Source organism: Marmota flaviventris, chromosome 1, assembly GCF_047511675.1.
Source record: "Marmota flaviventris isolate mMarFla1 chromosome 1, mMarFla1.hap1, whole genome shotgun sequence".
Taxonomy (NCBI): domain Eukaryota; kingdom Metazoa; phylum Chordata; class Mammalia; order Rodentia; family Sciuridae; genus Marmota; species Marmota flaviventris.
Window position 1 is genome coordinate 183,976,029 of NC_092498.1, and position 25,565 is coordinate 184,001,593.

Below are 25,565 nucleotides of genomic sequence, written 5' to 3' on the forward strand. Positions count from 1 at the left end.
CGACTATAGTCAGAAATCAGTTTTTCATAATTTCTGTAAAGTATTCCCTGTATTTTATCAAATATAGTAACTACATCACAAGCAGTGTCAAATTGTAAAGTGGTATGAATAGAGGGGGAAAATAACAGATTATCATAATTTAGAATAAATAGTTCCTTTTTAATTAATTAGCTAATGCTTTAATATTGTGGTCTAAAAAATACCATAAAGTACAAATTACTATTTATTTGTTTGAACATCCTATATGTTGAATAGCAAAATGTGAAATAAATGGAAAAGCCAAAAATTATAACATAGTGTAAACGTTTAATTTTTTTTTCTAAAAATGATTATTGCGTTAGACTTGGATTTAAAATCAGGTGAGATGATTTTTAGTTTTTCAGAAATATTTAGAAGACTTATTTCATAAATGCATATATTGGTATGTGAATTATGTCTTTGTTGATAAGGTACTACTATAAATCTCTCCACAATTTTAGTGTTTATATTTCCCTTTATTGTTTCAACAAAGTTTAATAGTTTAGAATGATGCTTGTACTTATTCTTTCCTAATTTAGTAGTAGTTCTGAAATTAAGTATTTCATATTCAATGAAAACTTACTTTAGAACATTTAAAAGCTCCTTCCTCCCAACTCTATTTTTTTTTTAATTTTTATTGTTGGTTGTTCAAAACATTACATAGTTCTTGATATATCATATTTCACACTTTGATTCAAGTGGGTTATAAACTCCCATTTTTACCCCATATACAGATTGCAGAATCACATCAGTTACACATCCATTGATTTACATATTGCCATACTAGTGTCTGTTGTATTCTGCTGCCTTTCCTATCCTCTACTATCCCCCCTCCCCTCCCCTCTTCTCTCTCTACCCCCTCTACAGTCATTCATTTCTCCCCCTTGTATTATTTTCCCCTTTCCCCTCACTTCCTCTTGTATGTAATTTTGTATAACCCTGAGGGTCTCCTTCCATTTCCATGCAATTTCCCTTCTCTCTCATCCCTGTTTAATGTTAATCTTCTTCTCATGCTCTTCGTCCCTACTGTGTTCTTAGTTACTCTCCTTATATCAAAGAAGACATTTGGCATTTGTTTTTTAGGGATTGGCTAGCTTCACTTAGCATAATCTGCTCTAATGCCATCCATTTCCCTGCAAAATCTATGATTTTGTCATTTTTTAATGCAGAGTAATACTCCATTGTGTATAAATGCCACATTTTTTTTATCCATTCGTCTATTGAAGGGCATCTAGGTTGGTTCCACAGTCTTGCTATTGTGAAATGTGCTGCTATGAACAGCGATGTAGCAGTGTCCCTGTAGCATGCTCTTTTTAGGTCTTTAGGGAATAGACCGAGAAGGGGAATAGCTGGGTCAAATGGTGGTTCCATTCCCAGCTTTCCAAGAAATCTCCATACTGCTTTCCAAATTGGCTGCACCAATTTGCAGTCCCACCAGCAATGTACAAGTGTACCCTTTTCCCCACATCCTCGCCAGCACTTGTTGTTGTTTGACTTCCTAATGGCTGTCAATCTTACTGGAGTGAGATGGTATCTTAGGGTGGTTTTGATTTGCATTTCTCTGAGTGCTAGAGATGGTGAGTATTTTTTCATGTACTTGTTGATTGAGTGTATGTCCTCCTCTGAGAAGTGTCTGTTCAGGTCCTTGGCCCATTTGTTGATTGGGTTATTTGTTATCTTATTGTCCAATTTTTTGAGTTCTTTGTATACTCTGGATAATAGGGCTCTATCTGAAGTGTGAGGAGTAAAGATTTGTTCCCAGGGTGTAGGCCCCCAATTTACCTCTCTTATTGTTTCTTTTGCTGAGAAAAAATTTTTTAGTTTGAGTAAGTCCCATTTGTTGATTCTAGTTATTAACTCTTGTGCTATGGCCTCAGGCTAGCATCATTCTGAATGGAGAAAAATTGAAGGCATTCCCTCTAAAATCTGGAACAAGACAGGGATGCCCTCTCTCACCACTTCTGTTCAACACTGGCCAGAGAAATTAAAGCCTCCCAACTCTTTAGAGGTGAATTTACATTATGGATTTATTTCCACATAATGGTAGCACACAGATTAGTTTTCTGATACTGATTTTTTGCTGTTGATAATGAAATGAATAGATTTTATTTGTGATCTGTCCTTATATAAGGATATCATAATTTTTTTATATCATAAGAAAAAGATTCTTAACTATCCTGCAACTGAGTGTATTTAACACCAAACTTGCAGCTTTTTGTGCCTTTAACAGGTACATATATGATAAGATGTTAATGGAAGCCAAAAGTAGATCTGACTGTTCAGAGAAATGGTTTTGCCAGATGTTTCTTCATTCAACAAATAATTAAAGAAAGCCAGATTCTGTTCCAGCACAGTGTATCAAAGTCTTGTTCTCATGAGCGTGTCTATAAATTGATGTCAATTTATATAGGCTGTTTGCATCCTATTGGCTATAATTAGCTGAATATTGATTGAAGTATTGCAAATATCATACGATATGAGGAATTTAAAAAAAAACAGATTGTCTTTATATATGTATTTTTTAAACACTAATCCAAGTTTGGGATTAGTTTAACACTCCCAAGTTATTCAGCCCAAGGGAAAGACAGATTTAACAGAATGAGAGTAAATGAAAAATCTGTGCCATCATTGAGCTTCTTTTGTAAATTTACAACTCTTGAGAAAAGCTAATTAACCAAAGCATATCCTGTCTTACTTTTTTTTCTAAACGAGAATACAGGAATACATATGAACTGAATGGAAAAATGTTCAACTACCCTGTTTGTAAGGAGAGAAAAGAGACTTCCTTTTCTTTTCTCATTTATATTTAAAATAAATCCTCAATATTATATGTGTATTTTTGTAATATATAGTGAAACCTGTTTTATTTAGACATAGAAACATAAAGATTTCCAATAGTGTAGAGCTAATATACACTATCTGAAGCTAATAGATTAACTACAGTATTGTTGGTTTCTTGAGCAAAAGTCAATGCTTTTGAAACCAACTAATACTCAACTATGGCATATGAGCAGTCAGTATTCTGTTTATTTTTATTATAAGCTTTATACCTGTACAATTTTATTACATGTTTATAATAATCTACATTAAGGTAGTGCTTAAATTTTTATTGAATGTGATAGCCAAAGAACTATGTTTAAAAGGTACATTAATCTCAATATGGCATCCATATACTGAGTAGCATAACCTTTATTATGGTTTTTCTTAAACTTTTTTTTTTTTATTGGTTGTTCAAAACATTACACAGCTCATGACATATCATCTTCCATACATTTGATTCAAGTGGGTTATGAACTCCCATTTTTTACCCCAAATACAAGTTGCAGAATCACATCGGTTACACATCCACATTTTTACATAATACCATATTAGTGACTGTTGTATTCTGCTACCTTTCCTATCCCCTACTATCCCCCCTCCCCTTCCCTCTCATCTTCCCTCTCTACCCCATCTGCTGTTGTTTAATTCTCTCCCTTGTTTTTTTTTTTCCCCTTTCCCCTCACAAACTCTTATATGTAATTTTGTGTAACAATGAGGGTCTCCTTCCATTTCCATAGTTTCCCTTCTCTCTCCCTTTCTCTCCCCCCACTCGTCTCTGTTTAATGTTAATCTTTTCCTCATGCTCTTCTTCCCTGTTCTGATCTTAGTTGCTCTCTTTATATCAAAGAAGACATTTGGCATTTGTTTTTCAGGGACTGGCTAGCTTCACTTAGCATAATCTGCTCTAATGCCATCCATTTCCCTGCAAAATCCATGATTTTGTCATTTTTTAGTGCTGCGTAATACTCCATTGTGTATAAATGCCACAGTTTTTTAATCCATTCATCTATTGAAGGGCATCTGGGTTGATTCCAAAGTCTAGCTATTGTGAATTGTGCTGCCATGATCATGGATGTGGCAGTATCCCTATAGTATGCTCTTTTAAGGTCCTCAGGGAATAGACCGAGAAGGGCGATAGCTGGATCAAATGGTGGATCCATTCCCAGCTTCCCCAGGAATCTCCATACTGCTTTCCATATTGGCCGCACCAGTTTGCAGTTCCACCAGCAGTGTACAAGTGTACCCTTTTCCCCACATCCTCGCCAGCACTTATTGTTGCTTGACTTCATAATGGCTGCCAATCTTACTGGAGTGAGATGGTATCTTAGGGTGGTTTTGATTTGCATTTCTTTGACTGCTAGAGATGGTGAGCATTTTTTCATGTACTTATTGATAGATTGTATGTCCTCCTCTGAGAAGTGTCTGTTCAGGTCCTTCGCCCATTTGTTGATAGGGTTGTTTGTTATCTTGTTGTTTAATTTTTTGTGTTCTTTGTATATTCTGGATATTAGGGCTCTATCTGAAGTGTGAGGAGTAAAGATTTGTTCCCAGGATGTAGGTTCCCTATTTACCTCTCTTATTGTTTCTCTTGCTGAGAAAAAACTTTTTAGTTTGAGTAAGTCCCATTTGTTGATTCTAGTTATTAACTTTTGTGCTATGGGCGTCCTATTAAGGAATTTGGAGCCCGACCCCACAATGTGTAGATTGAAGCCAACTTTTTCTTCTATCAGGTGCAGAGTCTCTGATTTGATATCTAGGTCCTTGATCCATTTTGAATTTACTTTTGTGCATGGCGAGAGAAAGGGGTTCAGCTTCATTTTGTTGCATATGGATTTCCAGTTTTCCCAGCACCATTTGTTGAAGATGCTATCCTTTCTCCATTGCATGTTTTTAGCGCCTTTATCGAATATAAGAAAGTTGTAATTTTGTGGATTGGTCTCTGTGTCTTCTATTCTGTACCATTGATCCACCTTCCTGTTTTGGTACCAGTACCATGCTGTTTTTGTTACTATTGCTCTGTAGTACAGTTTGAAATCTGGTATCGCTATACCTCCCGATTCACACTTCCTGCTTAGAATTGCTTTTGCTATTCTGGGTCTTTTGTTTTTCCATATGAATTTCATGATAGCTTTATCTATTTCTACCAGAAATGCCGTTGGGATTTTGATTGGCATTGCATTGAACCTGTAGAGAACTTTGGGTAATATCGCCATTTTGATGATGTTGGTTCTGCCTATCCATGAACAGGGTACATTTTTCCATCTTCTAAGATCTTCTTCTATCTCTCTCTTTAGGGTTCTGTAGTTTTCATTGTATAAATCTTTCACCTCTTTTGTTAGGTTGATTCCCAAGTATTTTATTTTTTTTGAGGATATTGTGAATGGGGTGGTTTTCCTCATTTCCATTTCAGAAGTTTTGTTACTGACATACAGGAATGCCTTTGATTTATGCGTGTTGATTTTATATCCTGCCACTTTGCTGAATTCATTTATCAGTTCTAGTAGTTTCTTTGTAGACCCTTTTGGGTCTTCTAAGTATAGGATCATATCGTCCGCAAATAGTGATATTTTAAGTTCTTCTTTTCCTATTTTTATGCCTTTAATTTCTCTTGTCTGTCTAATTGCTCTGGCTAGTATTTCAAGGACTAAATTAAATAGAAGTGGTGAGAGAGGGCATCCCTGTCTTGTTCCAGATTTTTGCGGGAATGCCTTCAGTTTTTCTCCATTTAGAATGATGCTAGCCTGAGGCTTAGCATATATAGCTTTTACAATGTTGAGGTAAGTTCCTGTTATCCCCAGTTTTTCTAGTGTTTTGAACATAAAAGGATGCTGTACTTTGTCGAATGCTTTTTCTGCATCTATCGAGACGATCATATGGTTCTTATCTTTAAGTCTATTGATGTGGTGAATAATATTTATTGATTTCCGTATATTGAACCAACCTTGCATCCCAGGGATGAATCCTACTTGATCATGGTGCACAATTTTTTTGATATGCTTTTGAATTCGATTCGCCAGGATTTTATTGAGAATTTTTGCATCTATGTTCATTAGAGATATTGGTCTGTAGTTTTCTTTCTTTGAAGTGTCTTTGTCTGGTTTCGGGATCAGGGTGATGTTGGCCTCATAGAATGAATTTGGAAGAGCTCCTTCTTTTTCTATTTCTTGAAATAGCTTGAAAAGTATTGGTATTAATTCTTCTTTGAAGGTTTTGTAAAACTCCGCTGTATACCCATCTGGTCCAGGGCTTTTTTTGGTTGGTAGTCTTTTGATGGCTTCTTCTATTTCTTCCTTTGTTATTGGTCTGTTTAAATTGTGTGTGTCTTCCTGACTCAATCTGGGCAGCTCATATGACTTAAGAAATTTATCGATGTCTTCACTGTCCTCTATTTTATTAGAATATAGGGTTTCAAAATACTTTCTAATTATCTTCTGTATTTCTGTAGTGTCTGTTGTGATATTGCCTTTTTCATCCCGTATGTTAGTGATTTGAGTTTTCTCTCTTCTTCTCTTCGTTAGCATGGCTAAGGGTCTGTCGATCTTATTTATTTTTTCAAAGAACCACCTTTTAGTTTTATCAATTTTTTCAATGGTTTTTTTTTGTTTCAATTTCGTTGATTTCCGCTCTGATTTTAATTATTTCTTGTCTTCTGCTATATTTGCTGTTGTTTTGCTCTTCCTTTTCTAGGGTTTTGAGATGTAGTGTGAGTTCGTTTATTTGTTGTTTTTTTCTTTTTTTGAGGAATGAACTCCAGGAAATGAATTTCCCTCTTAAAACTGCTTTCATTGTGTCCCATAGATTCCGGTATGTTGTGTCTGAATTGTCGTTTATCTCTAAGAATTTTTTGATTTCCTCCTTTATGTCTTCTGTAACCCATTGATCATTCAGTAACATATTGTTTATTTTCCATGTGATGCAGGATTTTTCCTTCCTTCTTTTTTCATTGATTTCCAGTTTCATTCCATTATGATCAGATATGGTGCATGGTATTATCTCCACTCCTTTATATTTACTAAGAGTTGCCCTATGGCATAATATATGATCTATCTTTGAGTACGATCCATGTGCTGCTGAGAAGAACGTGTATCCACTTGATGATGGTTGATATATTCTATATATGTCGGTTAAGTCTAGGTTATTGCTGATGTGATTCTGCAATCTGTATTTGGGGTAAAATTGGGAGTCCATAACCAACTTGAATCTAATGTATGAAATATGATATGTCAAGAGCTTTATAATGTTTTTAACAACCAATAAAAAAAAATTAAAAAAAAAAAAAAGTCTAGGTTATTGATTGTGTCATTGAGTTCTATAGTTTCTTTATTCAGCTTTTGTCTGGAGGATCTGTCTAATGGCGAGAGCGGTGTGTTGAAGTCACCCATAATTATTGTGTTGTGGTCAATTTGACTTTTGAACTTGAGGAGAGTTTGTTTTATGAATGTTGCTGCACCATTATTTGGTGCATATAAATTGATAATTGTTATGTCTTGTTGGTGAATAGTTCCTTTTAACAGGATATAGTGTCCTTCTTTATCCCTTTTGATTAACTTAGGTTTGAAGTTGAGTTTATTCGATATGATTATGGCCACTCCTGCTTGCTTCCGAGGGCCATGTGAGTGTTATGATTTTTCCCAACCTTTCACCTTCAGCCTGTGTATGTCTTTTCCTATCATATGAGTCTCCTGAAGGCAGCATATTGTTGGATTTGTTTTTTTGATCCAGGTTACCAGCCTGTGTCTCTTGATTGGTGAGTTTAGTCCATTAATATTTAAGGTTACAATTGAAATATGATTTGTACTTCCAGTCATGTTTATTTATTTATTTATTTTAGTTTGGCTAGTTTTTACTTTTTGGTTGTTTTCCTCTGCCTTTACAGAGATACCTCCCGCTGTTGGTTTTGGGCACTGTTTTTCCATTCCTCTTCTTGTAGAATTTTGCCCAAAATGCTTTGCAGTGCTGGTTTTCTGGCTGCGAAATCTTTTAGCTTTTGTTTATCGTGAAAGATTTTAATTTCATTGTCAAATCTGAAGCTTAATTTTGCTGGATACAGTATTCTTGGTTGGAATCCATTATTTTTCAGCTTTTGAAATACATTGTTCCAGGATCTTCTCGCTTTCAAAGTCTGTGATGAAAAATCAGCCGTTAACCTAATTGGTTTACCCCTGAATGTAATCTGCCTCCTTTCCCTCGTAGCTTTTAATATTCTCTCCTTGTTCTGTATGTTGGCTATCTTCATAATTATATGTCTTGGAGTTGGCCTATTACAGTTTTGGATGTTTGGGGTCCTGTAGGCTTCCAGGATTTGGCAATCCATTCCATCTTTCATCTCTGGGAAGTTTTCTAGGATTATTTCATTCAATAGGTTGTCCATTCCTTTGGCTTGAATCTCTGTGCCTTCTTCTATCCCAATGACTCTCAAATTTGGTTTTTTGATGAAATCCCATATCTCTTGGATAGATTGCTCGTGAGATTTAAGCATCTTTTCAGTATTGACTATATTCTTTTCAAGTTGATAAACTTTGTCTTCATTATCTGATGTTCTGACTTCTACTTGATCTAGTCTATTTGTAATATTCTTGTTAGCATTTTTAATCTGGTTTATGGTTTCTTGCATTTCTAAAATCACTGTTTGGTTTTTTTTTAAGATCTCTATCTCCTGGTAAAGCTCGTTCTTTGCAGTTTGTATTTGTTTGTTTAGTTGGTTTTCAAAATATACTTTCAATTCTTGGATTTGCTGTCTCATGTCTTCTCTAAAATTCCGTTCCATCTGAGTTAGGTATGCCTTGATTTCTTTCCCTGTCCATGTTTCTGATGCTTCTAGGTCCTCCTGTAGATTTAAGTTGTCCTGCATTATCTGTACTCCTTTTTTCCCTGGTTTTTTCATGTTGTTCACGTTACTTTCCAGCTCTATTTGACTGCTTTGTAACTGCCTTCTCCTATACATTTGTTTTGGCTTTGTTTATATCTGTTGTTTCTCCTTTGTGGTGGGAGATTATGCCTATAGATGTTGGGCTTTATTGTACTTTAGAGCTGATTCATTCAATTTATAAAGGGCTTCCGGATTTTGTATGCATATAGTGATTTGTTTTTTGTTCTTAGGACTTTATGTTGGGTGCTATGAAGGTATACGGGTTAGTATGTCTTGGCTACTTTAGAAGATTGCTCTACTGAAGGGGGATGCTAACCGTCAATTGGATCAGGGTGTTGGTAGTAGCTAGGTATTTAGGAGCACTATAGACGGCCTCGAAACATTCACCTGTTTGCATTTAGACAGTTACATGAAATGGAGGACGTAATGCTTGGGATAAAAGTTGGGGGGAAGGGAAAGGAAGGTGCTCTTGAAAAGTAAGAAGGAGGGGGAGTTAGATAGCATATAGGAGAATGGAAAGAACAATAAAACTTGGAAGGGGAGAGAAAGAGGGAAAAAGGGAGAGAAAAGATAAAATAAAATTAGGTCTTAGAGATCCATTTTCTTCTCTTCCCGTAGGCAAAGCTGTGCCCTCCAGGCTGAGATTTGCCCTCAATGTGTCAACAGCAATCCCTGTAAGGCGGCTCCTGGGAGTCTCTCAATCCTGTTGGTCCAGAGCCGTTTCACTTCTACGGCCCCTCCTCCCCTTCCTCCTGCCAGCCAGCCAGGTCCTGTGCACCGGAGGAGGTTCTCCAAGGATTTGGTTACACTTTCAGCACCTCTGGGTGCTCTATTTCCCTAATGACTGAGCACTCTCTCTGTCATTCATCTAAGCCCCAGTGCTGTGGAGCTGTGTTCTGGGAGTCAATAGTTTAATTTTTCCTGACCCCTTTGGTGGGCACACCTTCGGAGTCTGGCGGCTAAGACCATTGGTGTCGCCACTGGTGGTAATGGGAGTTGGGGGTCGAGGATCCCATCTGCTTCCCTCAGCCCCTACAATCACGACCACTCCGCTAGCAGTAGGAGGAGTTGGGGGTCTGGAGTGTCCTCTGTTTCCCTCCGCCCCTACTGTCACGCCCTCTCAGTTGGCGGTTGGGGGAGTTGGGGGTGGGGAGTCTTCTCTGCTTCCCTCCGCCCCTACAGTCACGCCCACGTCACTGGCAGTATTGGGAGTTGGGGGTCGGGAGTCCCTTGGCCCTTACAGTCACGCCCCCGGAGAGATTTTGAAGTTTCCCGGTTGTTTGTATCTGATGCGGGTGGGAGTCACACACCTGCCAAAGTAGATTCCGCTGGGAAGGAATCTCTTTGGCCGAACTTTGGTGACTTCCCCTCTCTGCAATGGCGGGCCCCTGCCTCCTTGCTGGAGTGTCCGAAGGGAGGGGTGGAACTGGCTTGTCTCTGGTCTGACCCAATCTCTGGTTTTAGTTCCCAGTTCGCTATTTCATAAAGGCTTGGTTAGATTTCCTTCACGCCGTCTCAGGGGGGGAGCCGTTTGCCGGGTGGGCGGGGCCGTTCGCAGTGGGGGCGGGGCCGTTAGCAGAGCTGGGAGGGCACAGGCCGTCTGCCGGGCAGGGACCCTTCTCGAAGCGCAGGGCCACTGGGGGCTGACTGCAGAGCCTGGGGTGGTGGCCGCGGGCGGGGTGCCAGCAGAGCCCGGAGGGCGGGGGCCCCGTTTGCCGGGTGGGCGGGGCGTTAGCAGCGCCGGGAGGGCACAGGCCGTTTGCCCGGCCAGGCGGGGACCCTTCTCGGCGCGCCGGCCGCCGGGGGCCGCTTGTAGAACCCGGTAGGCAGTGGCCTCATGGCTAAGAGCCGGGCGGGCGGGGTGGCCGATCACCGAGCGAGCGGGGCCGCCAGGAGAGCCAGGATGGCGGGAGCCGTCTCCTGGGCCAGGCGTGGACCCTTCTCACTGCCCCGGGCCGCCGGTGGCCGCTTGCAGAGCCGGTTGGGCGGTGGCTGCAGGATTGGACCTCTGCGTCCGCGGCCGGCCAAGATTCACTTGTCTGGGGCCAACTGTCAGCTCTAGTATAACTTACTGCTTCCTGGCAGGTCTCCTTTCAGCGGAATTTTGCTAGAAGTTCCTCAGTAGGTAGAATGTAGCTGTTTTAATGGGTGTTTCTGATCCGGTTAATGTGGAGATACTGAAAGTGCTGCTTCCTTGCCGGCCGCCATGTTGGATCCCCCCCTCTTAAACTTTTAAATAAGTAATATTTCAATATCCAGTCAAATTCTGAAGAGAATAAAATCTGCATTAACAAAAATGACAAAATTGTGTACCAGTGCCTCTAAAGCAAAGTCTAAAGTCAAACAGTTTTTAGTAGCAATAAATAAATAAAAATACTCCAGGGGTTGGGGACTGAGTGGTGGATCACTTGCTGAGCCTGCACAAAACCCTGGATTTGTTCCCTAACACTGTTCCCCACCCCCCCCAAAAAAGACACTCCAAAATGTTCTAAAAGGCTGTCTATGCTATAATTGTATAAGTCTCTTTCCCCTACCCATTTTTATAGTTCTATATTTTCCTTTCCCTCATTTTTTGTGGGGTTTTTGGGCTGCATTATAATTGTACATAAACTAAATTTCAATGAGTATTAATAAGATTATATATTTTGTAATTTCCCTTTTCTCCAAACACATTAATACAGAAACTTAGTAATATACCACTGAATTCAGGAAACATTGATACACCAGAGTATGCGTTTTAATAAGTAGTTGCTGTTAAGATGTGAAAGAAAAGGAAATTTTTACACTAGTATGGCAATATGTAAATTAATGGATGTGTAACTGATGTGATTCTGCAATCAGTATATGGGGTAAAAATGGGAGCTCATAACCCACTTGAATCAAAGTGTGAAATATGATATATCAAGAACTATGTAATGTTTTGAACAACCAACAATAAAAAATTAAAAAAAAAAAAAAGAAAAGGAAATTTTCCTGTAGTAAAAATTTATTTAGTGCCACCCCCCATCTTTATCTGAAGTAACCAGTTGTTGTTGATGATGATGATTTGATTTTTCTCCACTTTTTTTAAATTGGTGCCTGGTGGTGAGATTTGTTGTTACACATTTGTACATGCACACAATATAACAATGTAATTTGGCCAGTATCACTTCCCAGCACCTCCTCCTTTCCGCCTCCCACCCCTACCGATCTTCCTTTAATTTTCATTAGATCTGCCCCCACCTTTCTTTTCTTTTTTCTTCTTTAGCTTCCATATGAGAGAAAACATGACCCTAGACCTTCTGAGATCAACTTTGTCTGTTCAACATAATGGTCTCTAGTTTTATCCATTTTCCTGCAAACGACATAATTTCATTTTTGTTTTTGGCTAAATAGAACTCCATTGTGTATATATGTACCATATTTTCTTTACCGTTCACCCGTTGATGGATACCTAGGCTGATTCCATTGTTTGGCTATGGTGACTTGTGCTGCTATAAACTTGGGTATGTGTGTATCACTGTAGTATGATGACTTTAATTCTTCAGGATAAATACTAAGGGGTTGTATAGCCATGTGGTTCCATGCCTGGTCATTGGAGGAACTCTATACTTCTTTTCATAGTGGTTATACTAATTTACAGTCCTACCAACAATGTAAAGGCGTTCGTTTTTCTCCACATCCTTTCTAGCATTATGTATGTATGTATATATTTGGTACCAGGGATTGAGCTCAGGGGTACTTAACCACTGAGCCACATCTCCAGCCTTTTTTGTGTGTTTTATTTAGAGACAGGATCTCACTTAGTTGCATAGTGCCTTGCCATTGCTGAGACTGACTTTGAACTCGTGATCCTCCTGCCTCAGCCTCCCGAACTGCCAGGATTACAGGCATGCACCACCAAGCCTGGCTATTATTTGTATTCTGTGACTGCCATTCTGACTGGTATGAGATGAAATCTCAGTGCAGTTTGATTTGCATTTTCCTAACTGCTAATGATGCTGAACATATTTTTATGTATTTGTTGACAGTTTGTATTTCTTCTTTTAAGAAGTGTCTAATTCATTTGCCCATTTATTAATTATTTGATTTTTTTGGTATAATTTTTTTAGATTTTTTAATATATTCTAGATATAAATCTGCTGTCAGAAGAGTAGATAGCAAATATTATCTTCCTATTCTGAGGGTTCTCTTCACTTTCCTAATTGTTTCCTATGCTGTGCAAAAGCTTTTAAATATTATACCATTCTATTTATTAACTAGACATTATTCCTGAAATTTAGGGGTCCTATTGAGAAAGCTGTGGCCTGTGCCTATATGCTGGAGTATTGACCCTACATTTTCTTCTAGGAGTTGTATAGCTCCTGGTCTAATTCGTAAGTCTTTGATCCATTTTCAGTTGATTTTGTGGAGAGTGAGAGATAAGAGTCTTGTTTCATTTTTCTATATATGGATAACCACTTTTCCCAGCACTGTTTAAATAAATAAATAAACAGACAATTGCCTGGCTTGCTGGCGCACAACTTTACTGTAATCTCAATGGCTCTGGAGGCTGAGACATACAGGAGGATCATGAGTTCAAAACCAGCCTCAGCAACTCAATGAGACACTAAGCAACTCAGTGAGACCCTTCTTAAAAAAAAAAAAAAAAAAAAAATACAAAATAGGGCTGGGGATGTGGCTCAATGGCTGAGTGCCCCTGAATTCAATTCCCAGTACCCAAAATAAAAACAAAAACCACTATTTTTTCTCTGGTGTATATTTTTGGCACCTTTGTCAAGGATCGTTTGACTGTAGATGTGTGGGTTTATCTGCCTTCTATTTGGTACCATTGGTCTGTATGTCTGTTTTTATGCTTATACCATGCAGTTTTTGTGAAGTAACCAGTTTTTTTTTTTCATGTTAGCTATTGAACAGACTTTTACTGCTATAAATTGATGCATCATCTGCATAACCAGATTCATGAAATCAAAGGTACTGTTCAACCAAATGTTCAATATCTTGAAAGTAGTCTTGATTTCATGTCTACTTATATTATTTGTTCAAAACTCATGTAACTTCTCCTTGTAGTGTTTTTGTGGTGACTAGAATTAAGTTATTTCTAATAAATAACCCAGATGGCTTTTAAATCAAATCTGGTTAATTTCACTTATCTCTCCACTTACTGTTAAAACTCTGTTATTAATTTTTATTTTAGAGGTTTTAAATAACTAGTAACATTTCTGATATTAGGGGAAAGTAATAGGATAAGGATGGTATTGGTAGAATTAATCATGAGAATAGCATTGTACTGTTAGACATGATACACACAATAGTAACTGGTAAACACAATGTTTATACAATAATCTATAAGGTGAATATTTTAAATCTTAGTTTACAGAATAAAAAGGCTAGAGATGAAACTTATTTGGCTGAGGTCTCATTTACATATTCAAAAAGTGGCTGTTTTCATCCCTTGCTTTTTACTCTATTGATCAGGGAAAGATTCTTGTCATATGGCCATAGAGATGGCCAAATGCACCCGATGAGGTGGACAAGAGTTTATTAGTCACATACAGTCAATGCCCTAGGGGAGAAAGACTCCACACTCACCAGGTCATATGAAAGTTACACTTAGGAACAGAGTGAATAAGGGCTGTGGGAGACTGACAGGTTTTATAGGTTAAGAGGGTGTGGGGTGTCCCTCATTCCCACAGAAGGATATAATGGACTTGTTTGAATAATTCCTCAAGCAGGCAAAAAACTGAAACCTACTACTCAAGGATAAGCAACAACTGCCTCTGACCCCTTTGATAAAGATGACTATTTCTAGGGTTCCTTTTCTTCTGGACCAGAGTAGGGAGTGAAACTTGGGCTTAGGTTATTCAAGGCCTTGCCAGTTTGACCAGAAGTCAAGAAGCACATGATGTGAAACGTGAATTTTACGTTTTACCCCAGACTGACTAAACTGGGATTCAAATTATGGATTTTCTGACTCCAGTACCTATGTTCATTCTACTTTTCATGATATTTCTTTCTTTATCTAGTATCACATCTTAACATTTTAATAGTAACTGAGTACTTTTCTTTTATGGGCATTTTTAGTCTTATTTCCTAAAGAATTCATAACACTGTAGCATCTGTTGTATTCTCATAAAAAAAAAAAAAAAACAAGCGCATACTTGTTTGTAAGATGTGTTATTCAGTTTTCTGTTAATATGAAAAAATACCTGAGAAAGTCAGCCTAAAGGAGGAAAAAATTATTTTGGCTTACAGTTCACAGGTTTCAGTTCATAATTGTTTGGCCTCATTGCTGTGGGCTTGTGGTGAGGCAGAATGTCATGCCCCCTGGGAGCACCAGATCAAAGCTTTTCACCTCATGCAGCCCATTAACCACAGAGAGAGGAGAGGAGGAAGAGCCAGGAACAAGATACATCCTTCAAGGACAAGTTTTTAGTGACCCACCTCTTCCAGTTAGGCCCCACCTCTTAACATTTCCACCCACCTCCCAACAGTGCCACTGTTGGAGGACTTTCCAGATCCACACTATTGGAGAAGATAATTTAAGAACTTTTTTTCCATTTTAGAGGAAAGTAGTTATGTCTTAATTTAGCTTTCTTCCACACAGCAAAAGTTTTTTTATATAGATTCTATCTTTCCTCCCCCAAATCTTGTTTCCTCATATCCCATGTTATTTTTATTAGAACATCTTTACTTCCCCTCCACAGCCATATCACAAGCTGTAATGCTCCTCCATCTCTACAATTACATCTCCTGTATTACAGCTTTCCTACTATTCCTGCAAAGAATTACATTCACCCCATCTTTCATCTTGATTAGGAAATACTTTACGGAGTACCTTGCATAATACTTTGGGTTTGGAGGCTAAACAAGATGCACAAAAAATAAGAGATGGTTTCTGCCTTTGAGACTCTGACTCTGGTGAACAGAAATAAGGATTGTGTATTGTTGGTAAATCAGTACACACAGATTTCATCATGCTCCTCCTTCAGACTCACAAGGCCATCCATGAGCTGGCTGTTCACCTGTCTCTGAAGCCCCATTTTCTGCTCCTTTTCCTGACTTTCAGTAGGCTCTGACCACAATAGCCTTCTTTCCAGTTTCTAAAATACACCAGGTTTTTATCTCTCGGGGCCTTTCTTCTTGGCCTGGAACACACTTCCTTTCGTGTCTGGCTCTTTCTCTTCTTCCAGGTCTCATTCCACGAGTTAGGCTGGAAAATATTTGAATTAAAAGGGACAAATATTCTCAAATTAAGTTGCAGATACTTTTCTATTTGTATAGTTCTAATATTTTATATTAGATGATATAAGTGAATTTTATGGTATTGTGAAAGTAAATTGATGACAGGCAATCATTGAGCTCTTGGGTATTAAAATTTTAAAGCATTTAAAATTTTCCTTTTTAATTTTATGTGTGACAAACATAAAATAATATGTGTGCTATAGTCTTGAAATGTTTACTAAGTTAAGTATTGTGGCATATGGCCCAAGCTGTATATAAATAGAAAAGAAATGCTTATCATAGTTCATAAATTTAAACATTTGGTTTCAAACCATGAAAGAATCTGAATATAGGTTTATGCTTGTTAGGTTTATCACCATAGCTACAAATTTTCTAATAACAATATCAGTATTCTTATAAGGTTAGTGCCTTCTTTCCAAGCATATTTGAATACTTACCACACCACATACTGGTTAACTATTATTGTCTTTATAGTAAGGAAGACATGAATATCATTAGATTTGCCCCCAAATAAAGAGTTAGACCATTTTCCCAACAAGGTAATCTGAGGTTACAAAATTTTGAATAGGAACTTGGTTACTATACATAGGTTGATCAAGTGAAATATTTTCTATTCCTTGACATTGAGTTTGTTTTGATGTGAATTTTGAAAGCTATTGTTTATTTAGGGTATTTCTCTGGGATAACATGATGGCATATCCTCATGTATATTCCTCATTTATACTGCAAAAGGGAACGAAAAATTTCTTTCTAACTGATCAACACAGATAGTTAAGGGGCATTTGCCAGGAACCCAAGGACTGGAGGGGACAGAGAGTTTGTTATTGACCTCTTCCAGGAGATGCTGCCTAACTCAGACCCCTTTAAGCCTGAATCATGGAATTGTGCCGGAAATTCTTATGGATGTATGTTTGGATTAAGGTGGAAAATGGAAAAGGAATTAGAATGCCAACTGCCCAAACCCTCTAGGACCATAAGAGATTGTCAGAGGGAGTCTTAGAAGACCTGGAATGTATCATACACACTCTTTCAATGAATACTCTCCAGCCTGTCTTCTAGCTTCTGTCCCTACCTCTCCCCTCAAAAGAGTTTGGAACCGCCATTAATTATACCAACTTTTGAAAAATAGAAAAAGAGGTATATTTTTATGTTATGTGTTTAAGTGAATGAACAGCTTAAGCCAAAATGCATTGCGTTTCTCACCCATGTCCCACCCAGTCCAGATGTACCACAGCACTCTCAGTGTGTTTAGCCTACACGGATTGAGCTTCCTTGGCTATGTAACCTACCTATATCAACAATTGATCTGAAAGAATCACCAGTGGAACCAAAGAAACTGTTTATTAATTGTAGACATTCTTATCCTTTTTTAAAAATAAATGCCTAGTAAGATACAAAGTATTGAATGCTTTTTAGCTCTGTGTTAACATTTCCACCTCAAAGTCTATATAGGCCCAGGTTCATACTTTGTGAATTCTTTGAGCATCAAAAGAGAATTGTGGGCTGGGGATGTGGCTCAAGCGGTAGCGCACTCGCAGGGCATGCATGCGGCGCTGGGTTCGATCCTCAGCACCACATACAAATAAAGATGTTGAGTCTGCCGAAAACTAAAAAAATAAATATTAAAAAATTCTCTCTCTCTCTTAAAAAAAAAAAGAAAAGAAAAATTGTGTTTCTTGATAGAAAGGAAGTGGTCATAGATCATGCCAGCCAAATAAATATGCCAGTGCTTTGAAATACAGAGCTGTTGGATGAGATCCTGGGATAAAAGATTAAAGTAAGATCAACCTAAATGTTTCAGTCTAGTTAATTTGTATGCTGCTTAAATTTTTCACTTTTAGGAGAATAGCTTTCAGATATAAAATATCATGAAGGTCTGAGTTATTGTTTGACTTGGCTTTAAAGATAATTGTAATAATTTTAAAAGATGTCCTGAAGATATTTCCTGCTGGATCATCCTTCCAAGTTTTTTTTCTTGCTCTTCCTAGATAGAATCCCCTCTTGACTCCCAGCAGTGTAGCTGAATATTTAAATCCTGAGACTTGTTTATTGTTAGGCAGATTAGTTTTCTGCTGAAGCAAACACAGAAAATTACCTAGAGACTATTTTAAAAAACCCTTGCCACTGGCATTTTAGTTAGAATTCTAGGGAGAGAATGGACTGTTTGGATACTGAGTTCTAGTAAAAAAGTGCTGAGATTCTTAGTTTGAAACTGAATTTCAAGCCATTTGACCTAGTATTGTGTCATTTGGGCATTCTGAAGCCTCAGATAAGAACTAATACCAACTCTGGTGTTGGAAGGCAGCTGTTGTGCTTATCAAATGAGTTAGAGTTGTTGGAATACTGTCTACTTGATCAAGGATGGAAGAGTTGAGGAAAGAAAGCTTGATAAATAGAGGCTATTCCACCTTCTTTAAATAGGGATCAAATTGGCCCAATTGTTGAAAAGAAGCACAGACTGGTTCATTAGAGGAGCTGCTGACTTCCTCTAAGGCTCCTGTGGCTGAGGAAGGCTACCAACATTGCAGATAGATAGCATTGATTCTCTTGTTTTTTACTGATAGCATATTCATTATAGTTTTATGCTATTACTTTTGAAAGGTAGTTTTAAACTGTATAACATTTGAGGCAATATTATGAGCTAAAGACTTTAAATATGTTATGTTTTTAATTGCTAAAAGCTGCGGCAGAAAATAACTCTCCACTTGGGAACTTTTGAAACACACTTACTATTATTGTAATACTTATGTTCAAAAACATTACATATTTATTTAAGTACATTAAGAATGTTATTATAAAACTTCGATTTGTGATTTCAATTGATATTCCCAGGGTTCATATGATTAGTTAGAAGTTTAGATTTTAGCCCCAGACTTTTATATTTTTAACATTGGACCAAAGTGTAGCCTTTGTAATGCATGCTACACAAATAAAACCTGTCTTGGAGGAAAAGAACATGAATGCATTTTTAAAATAAAGATCTAGAGTATTGTTACACTTATCAAACATTAAAATTGGGCTAGGAATATTGACTGAAAGGGACAGGTAATCAGGGAGAAAATCAGGCAGAACAAATTTTGTCATTAATACTTAATTAAATAAAGAGACATTTTAATGAACTGAAGAAATGAAACAGCTGGGGTTGTGGCTCAGCAGTAGTGCTCTCGCCTAGCATGTGCAAGGCCCTGGGTTCAATTCTCAGCACCATGTAAAAATAACTAAATAAAGGTATTGTGTCCAACAACCAACTAAACAAAAATATTTTTTTAAAAAATACTAAAACAATTCTTCACTTTAAAAAAAAAGGTTTCATGGCTGATGTTCAAATAGAATTAATCACCACTGCCATCACAAAAGGTCTCTATGGCTTCTTATAACACAAGATGGCATTATTGCTTACCTTTTAGCCATGTGATAAATTCTAAGTATTAAGGAAGATTTGTTTTCTGATCCTAAGTATTCATAAAGATGTATGAAGCATTTTTATGTATCCTTATGTTTTCCTGTGTTTAGGGAAGAAAGTCTTGCTGTGAAGTGTAATTTTATTAATATAATTATACTAAATTAAAGTATAATTTAAACTAAATTAAAGTGCTTTACTTAGGGCACTGAGCTTTCTATGTGTTTGAATATGGGGTTTTTTTCCCCTACAATATCTCCTTACAAAAACTTGTTTTATGAGTCTTTAATTTTTTTTAACATCACAGGCTTTTTTTTTTTAATTCAAAAGAAATCCTCACAAGGTAGAATTTTGTAAACTAATAACTTAGCAAGTCAGATTATCTTCTTCTTGTTTTGTGTCCACTACTAGTTTGTATTCCAGAGAGGCTCAGATAAGTGGACCTGGTCAGTGGTTTCTGATTCCTTTATTCTTGGATAGCTCTGCCTGAGGTTTTCCTCAAAGGAAGTTGCTTTGAAAAAATGTTTGCCTCACTTATATTTGTATATTTAATTTTGTTTGATAATACATCACATCAAATATCCATAGCAGTCAGGATCAAACCACATTTAGTAATTAAAAAGCAGCAATTCCTTAGATATGCATTACCTTCATGCCCCTATTAAATTCCCTCAGAATAACAACTCTTCAGTTTTTTCACGTATTTTGGGCTACTCTACAGTCTTCCTTTCTGGCCATTTTCCTCCTTGTAGCCATTAATATATGAAGTTATAGTTTCTTTTCTCTTCTGATTCTGTCTCTCTGCCTAAATGATCTTATCTCTGCCTTTGGTTACTTAAAAGAAATTACTTCTTTCATATAATAAAGACACCACAGACCATCAGGTCTGTCTTAGCTTGACTTCCCAGAAAGTAGAGCCTGAAGCAGAGGGCCATGTGTTATTAACTTTGTTAGGCAATGCATTTCCAATAAGTTGAACGAGGGATAAGGAGAATGTACTTTTATAGGGGGAAAGCCAATGCATGGATAAGCTATTGAGTTGTCTCCTACTGTTCAGTCGTATAGGATCATCCTTGAGAAATCATATTAACTGTCTTAAGACTGTGTGTTGTGAAGGGAGAATGGAGGAAAAATTTTGCCACTAGTTTCTGTTTCTTACTGCTCAGAGATTCACCCTATAGTATATTAGCCACTCCATAACCCACAGGTAGTTCATGGAGTGTTGTGCAAGTGGGAATGCAAAGCAGCATCAACATAGATACCCTAGAGTGAGAGGCAAGCCACAAGGTGGGGCACTATCAGGTTGATATTGTGTACTATCAGGTTATACTTGTGTGAAGTTGGTGCTGGGGAGACAGATGAAATAAGGCACAAGTGAGAATGGGAGGATCTGACGTGGTATATATCCATTTATGCCCTGCATTATACCTTAGTAGCAAAGGTATTGGGAACTGAAAACTAAATCCATATCCAGAGCAGGTATTCTGTAAAGACAAAAACCATTGCCACTCCACTGCCACTCCCATTCCCACCCCAATGTAATCAACCTTAGCTTGAGTGATTGTCTGATCTCCAGTAAAGGTACCATATCAGGGGCTTGACACCAGTCTCCCTTGTTGGCAGGTTAGGCATTTAGCAATAGCTTTTCAGCCTAATAAAAAGGAAGCATTTCAGCTACTCTACTGTGGGCCCATTGTGTCAACTCTGGTGGCCTAAGTGGGAAGCTGGTTAACATCCATAGAATGAGTCATTCTGTCCACCTCATTGTTGACATTAGAGAACACCTATTAACATTTTGGTGCATATTTCCTGATAGGTATTAATGAAAGACACAAAAATGCACCTGATGTGCACCCAGTCCATCTTTGTCAGACTTACTTATCACCTTTTCTTTCCTGGTTGTTTTTTAGGCTCCAGATACAACAGCCAGCCTATTCACTACTGCCCACGTGTCAGGGCATAACTGTAGCACCGGGCATTTCTCCCTCCATTTGAAATGGATAACAAAGTTATTGCTTCAGTTGCTCTTACCTGCCATTTACCTTTTTAGGTGTACTCCTGAATATGCCTGCAATGCAGCAGCAGTTAAGTTTTTGGCTAGATTTGAATTCCTTTGTTAGTTGATCATGAAAGAAAAAGGCATTGGTGATTTGAGATTCTGAGTTACATGTAAATGTAATTTACTCATGCCCTTGAAGGTATTTGTACCTAATACCAAAAGTGCCATTTCTATCATATAGCAGGCTGGTTTTTTGTCCATCTAACCTTATGACTTAACAGATACTTAAAAAATCAGTCATTTGTTCACAGGCATGCAGGTTCTACTTAGGCCCTATAACATACTGGAAGCTGTTTCTTTTTTTTAAATATAGTTGTTCTCTGCTCCAAAACCCCAGCAATATTCATTGTGACTTCTTTTTTGGTGATTAACAGAGATTTCAAAGATCCTGTACCATCAGATGCACTGATCACAGATGCCTAATGGCCTGAACCGACTACAGAGCCTTCTATTTTATTCTGGGTCATCTTTCCAAGTCTCTGACAAATGGGTAAAAAAAATGGTATTTTAAAGTAAGGAATATGCAGCCTTCAAACTCCAAAGAAACCTACCTTGTATTAAAGGGTCGATGTTGAGAGATGTAACAACTTGTTCTTTACCTGAGAATATTCTCAGCATATCTCAGATCCCTGGACTCCTTACAAACTTAAGCAGTGTGCCTACCATACCCCTTAATTTTAGCAAGGTGTCTTTTGTTTGTGTTGCACTGGGTTGTCTGTGCTTTTCATTTCTTACTCATCAGATCTAGTTGATATGCTGTCATCAGTATAGTAGTATGTGAAGATAATCTAGGCCGATTGAATTTTGAAGTTCAGGAAAATTGACTTTATTCTGGGACAAGGTATTATGCTGTTCCTGCCTTTGTGAAGATAATCTGCTTTTGATTCTCCCCATAGATCGAGACTGAGAAAAACTGTTGCCACATCAGTAACTAAGCATCACATGCCAAAGGCTATTTTATAATACCATGACAACTACAACTGGGCCTTCAACTAGTTTCAGATTATAGTGATCCATTATTATTATTATTATTATTCACATATTTTTTTCTGTTGGGCCATGCAATATAGAGAAAGAAGCTATAATAAGGACCACCACCTGTCTGCATCTTTAAGTCCTTAATAGTGGTGTTAACATATCTGCAACTCTTCCTAGTATATAGTGTTGCTTTGATTTAGAATCTTGATGGACAATAGAGTAGTGGGGGGAAAGTTTCAGGGACTTGTATTCAGCTCTTCTTTGAAAAATGATACCTGTTACCCATGTCAGAGAGCTAATGTGAAGGTTTCCAGTTACACACTTGAATACTGGGGAAATAACTCCAAGTAAGTCTGCAGATCCTTTGCACCCATCATGAGAGAGATTTGGCCGATAGCTTCATTAATTATGTGGCTTCCATAAACCCACACTCTAACATGATAGCAGTTCGGGTACCCCCATATTTGGTGTAGTTTCATGTCCAGTTGTAGTAGTACTCAAAAAGCCTGGCTTTTCCTTTTTCCTAGTACACGTTATCCATGCAAAAAAAGTTATTTACTCATTCTGTCTTTCTTTACACAGGCCTTTTCCTCTGTATAACCCATTTCTTCCTCTGTGAAGATGTTATATGGTTTTCCTCACCAGGGCAAATCAGATATATGTTATGGCACTAAATGTCTTTTTTTCTTAATGCTGTTTATGATAATCGTTGTTTTGTTTTGTTTAGAATGTTTTTTATTCATCATTTAACCAACAGAGATGGTAAGCTAGAGCCAACCCAAGCTAAGATAGCCTCTAAAGACCTACCTCATTAAACAGGGGGGGAAAAAAAAAAAACTGACAACTGGGAACTGAATTCTTTTCAGAGAAAACCATGCATGTATTTATACGTTGGCATCTCATTAAAAACTGCTTGGCAGCTAAGTGTGGTGGCACATGCATAGTCCCAGATATTTGGGAGACTGAGACAGGAAGATCACTTGAGGCCATGAGTTCAGGACACCTGGGCAATCTCATCTCAAAAAACAAAACTGGTACCACACCACCACCACAAATACAGAGCATGTGGAAATCAAAGGGAGCTCTCCTGTAGTCATAAACAATTCTTGGTTTCACTGTGCAATCTTGAGTGATCTCATCATTTATTTACTTTACAGATGCTTTACCTGTCAGAGTATCAAAAAATGTCCTGTGAAATAGGTGATGGTGGTTCCCTTAAGAGGAGTTTGTAGGGATATCATGCAGGATTCTTTAAGTACTTAATCCTGTTGTTTTCTCAGATACTTTTTTTTACCTGGGTTAGTAGGACTGCACTCACTGAGTGCCCACAGGCCTGAGGGAGGTGCCTCTCAGCAGATAGCAAGAAGAGGTCAGGGAGACTGAAATCAACTGAAACAACCCATGCTGGTTCTGATCTGTTCCATGTCATTCAGGATTCTGTAGAACTTGAGGCCCTGTTAGTTCTGTATACAAATTTGCAGTTTAATGTCCTTTATTAACAGCCAATTTTAATTGGTTAAAAAAAAATTCTTCCCACTTTGTCCAATTTGCTGTTCCCAGATGTCACTCCAAACTTCCACTCCCTATTAATAAACTGATTAATCATCAGGATCTGACTCATGGACCATTGAAAAAGTGTAGGGGCATTCTGTTTCCACTTTTCAACACATAAGGGACTTTTTCCTCCCTAAAACCCAGCATTATGAAACCCATGTAAATCTGCTCAGCTGTTGAGACTCTTCTTTAAGGAACCATTTGGAACCAGGGAGAAGGCTTTTTGTGATGCTTCTTAGGGGGCCAATACTGATCTGAGTGGTAATTCCAAATTCAGACAGCTGTGCCAAAAATCTTTACATTGCTTTGGAGCTCAAGAAGTAGAAAAAAGTTCTTCTGTCTGTACTGAGAACTGTGAGACAGCTTACCTTAAGACTCCAGAGAGGAGAAGAGTTCATCCTCAGGGAGGGGACTTGCAACCTTTCTCTAACAATTATTTCTTTATCTTAACTGTCTATGGTTAGTTAATGCCATTCTCTACATGAGTTCTTTGAGGGTAGTGTCATTGCCTGTTTTGTTCATCTCTGTCCCTAACTTATTCCCTAGGTCACTTCAGTCAGTTAATAACAATGTAAGGAATGAACAATTAGATGATGAAATGGGGGAAAAAGAAAAATTTTCCTCCAAAATCAGGGTTCCTGTTTTTTTTTTAATCTCATCTAAGAAACCTATATTTTCCACATTTTAGCATTTCTAATATTAATCACTTTGGGTCATGTAGCTATTGTGAGTTAATTATTATTTCCTGTGCATGTACAAACAATTTTGGAAAGGAATATAAACAGCTTGGAAGAAAATTTCAGAGATGCAAATGGAGTAATATTTCAAGATATACTGCATCAACATTACTCTTTATCATACAAACGTCTATATTTTGTGGAAAAACAGATATCTGAGCTGAAAAGGAATTCAAGATTCAAAACAGTTGGGACTCTTTGAGGAAGATTAGTAATTTTATCGCTCCCATAATTGTGTGTGTGTGTACTCAGAACTGACATATTATTAAATATCACTGTTAAACTTATTAAGAGATCTCTTTCAGTAATAAAGTATAAAATATTTTTATGTGATAAGAAGTCACTGTTATAGTTTGGCAAGATTTCTTTTAGTAATTCATAAAATAATGGCATAACTTTTATGGTCAATGAAATATGGCACTGTGTAGTTATCCTCAGAAGCTTTGTTAACATAATATAGCCTTTCATGTGAATTAGAAAAAGGTATTCCTTTCCTTAGGCCAGAAGAGCCTTGCAGTTGCATGTAAAAGACAGGTGGACAGAGCTCCAACTAGATTTCAGCTCCTCTTCACCACATGCTTCTGGGTAGAGGAAACCAGCACTATTAGATGTGACAGCTTCAACTATCCTCAAGGTTATATAAGTTTTTGTAAAGAACAATTTTGTCATAGAATTTAGAACAGAGCATTATTTGTACTTTCAGACATTGCTGTCCTGTTTTTGAATGTTGTAATTAAGAAAAAAGGTTGTAGAAAAACTTTGTGACATTATAGCAAACTATCAACATAAGTGTTCAGAGGAATACATATCTATTTTTAAAAAATCACTCTTCTTTATCTAAGGCAGTTTTTTCCTAATGGCTAAGCCTGTTGTGAAGAAATTTTTATTTGTGGATAACAGAGCATT

General features: G+C 37.6%; 1 protein-coding gene and 1 pseudogene across 2 annotated transcripts in view; one reads left to right on the forward strand and one right to left on the reverse strand.

Annotated features, from left to right (window-relative positions):
• The window catches only part of LOC114081744 (ubiquitin-conjugating enzyme E2 E2), a 309,382-nt gene that overhangs the window by 172,592 nt on the left and 111,225 nt on the right, over nt 1-25,565 (forward strand). The gene's annotated exons all lie outside the window — the stretch shown is intronic.
• Nucleotides 23,754-24,320, reverse strand: LOC114081700 (COMM domain-containing protein 7 pseudogene; annotated as a pseudogene).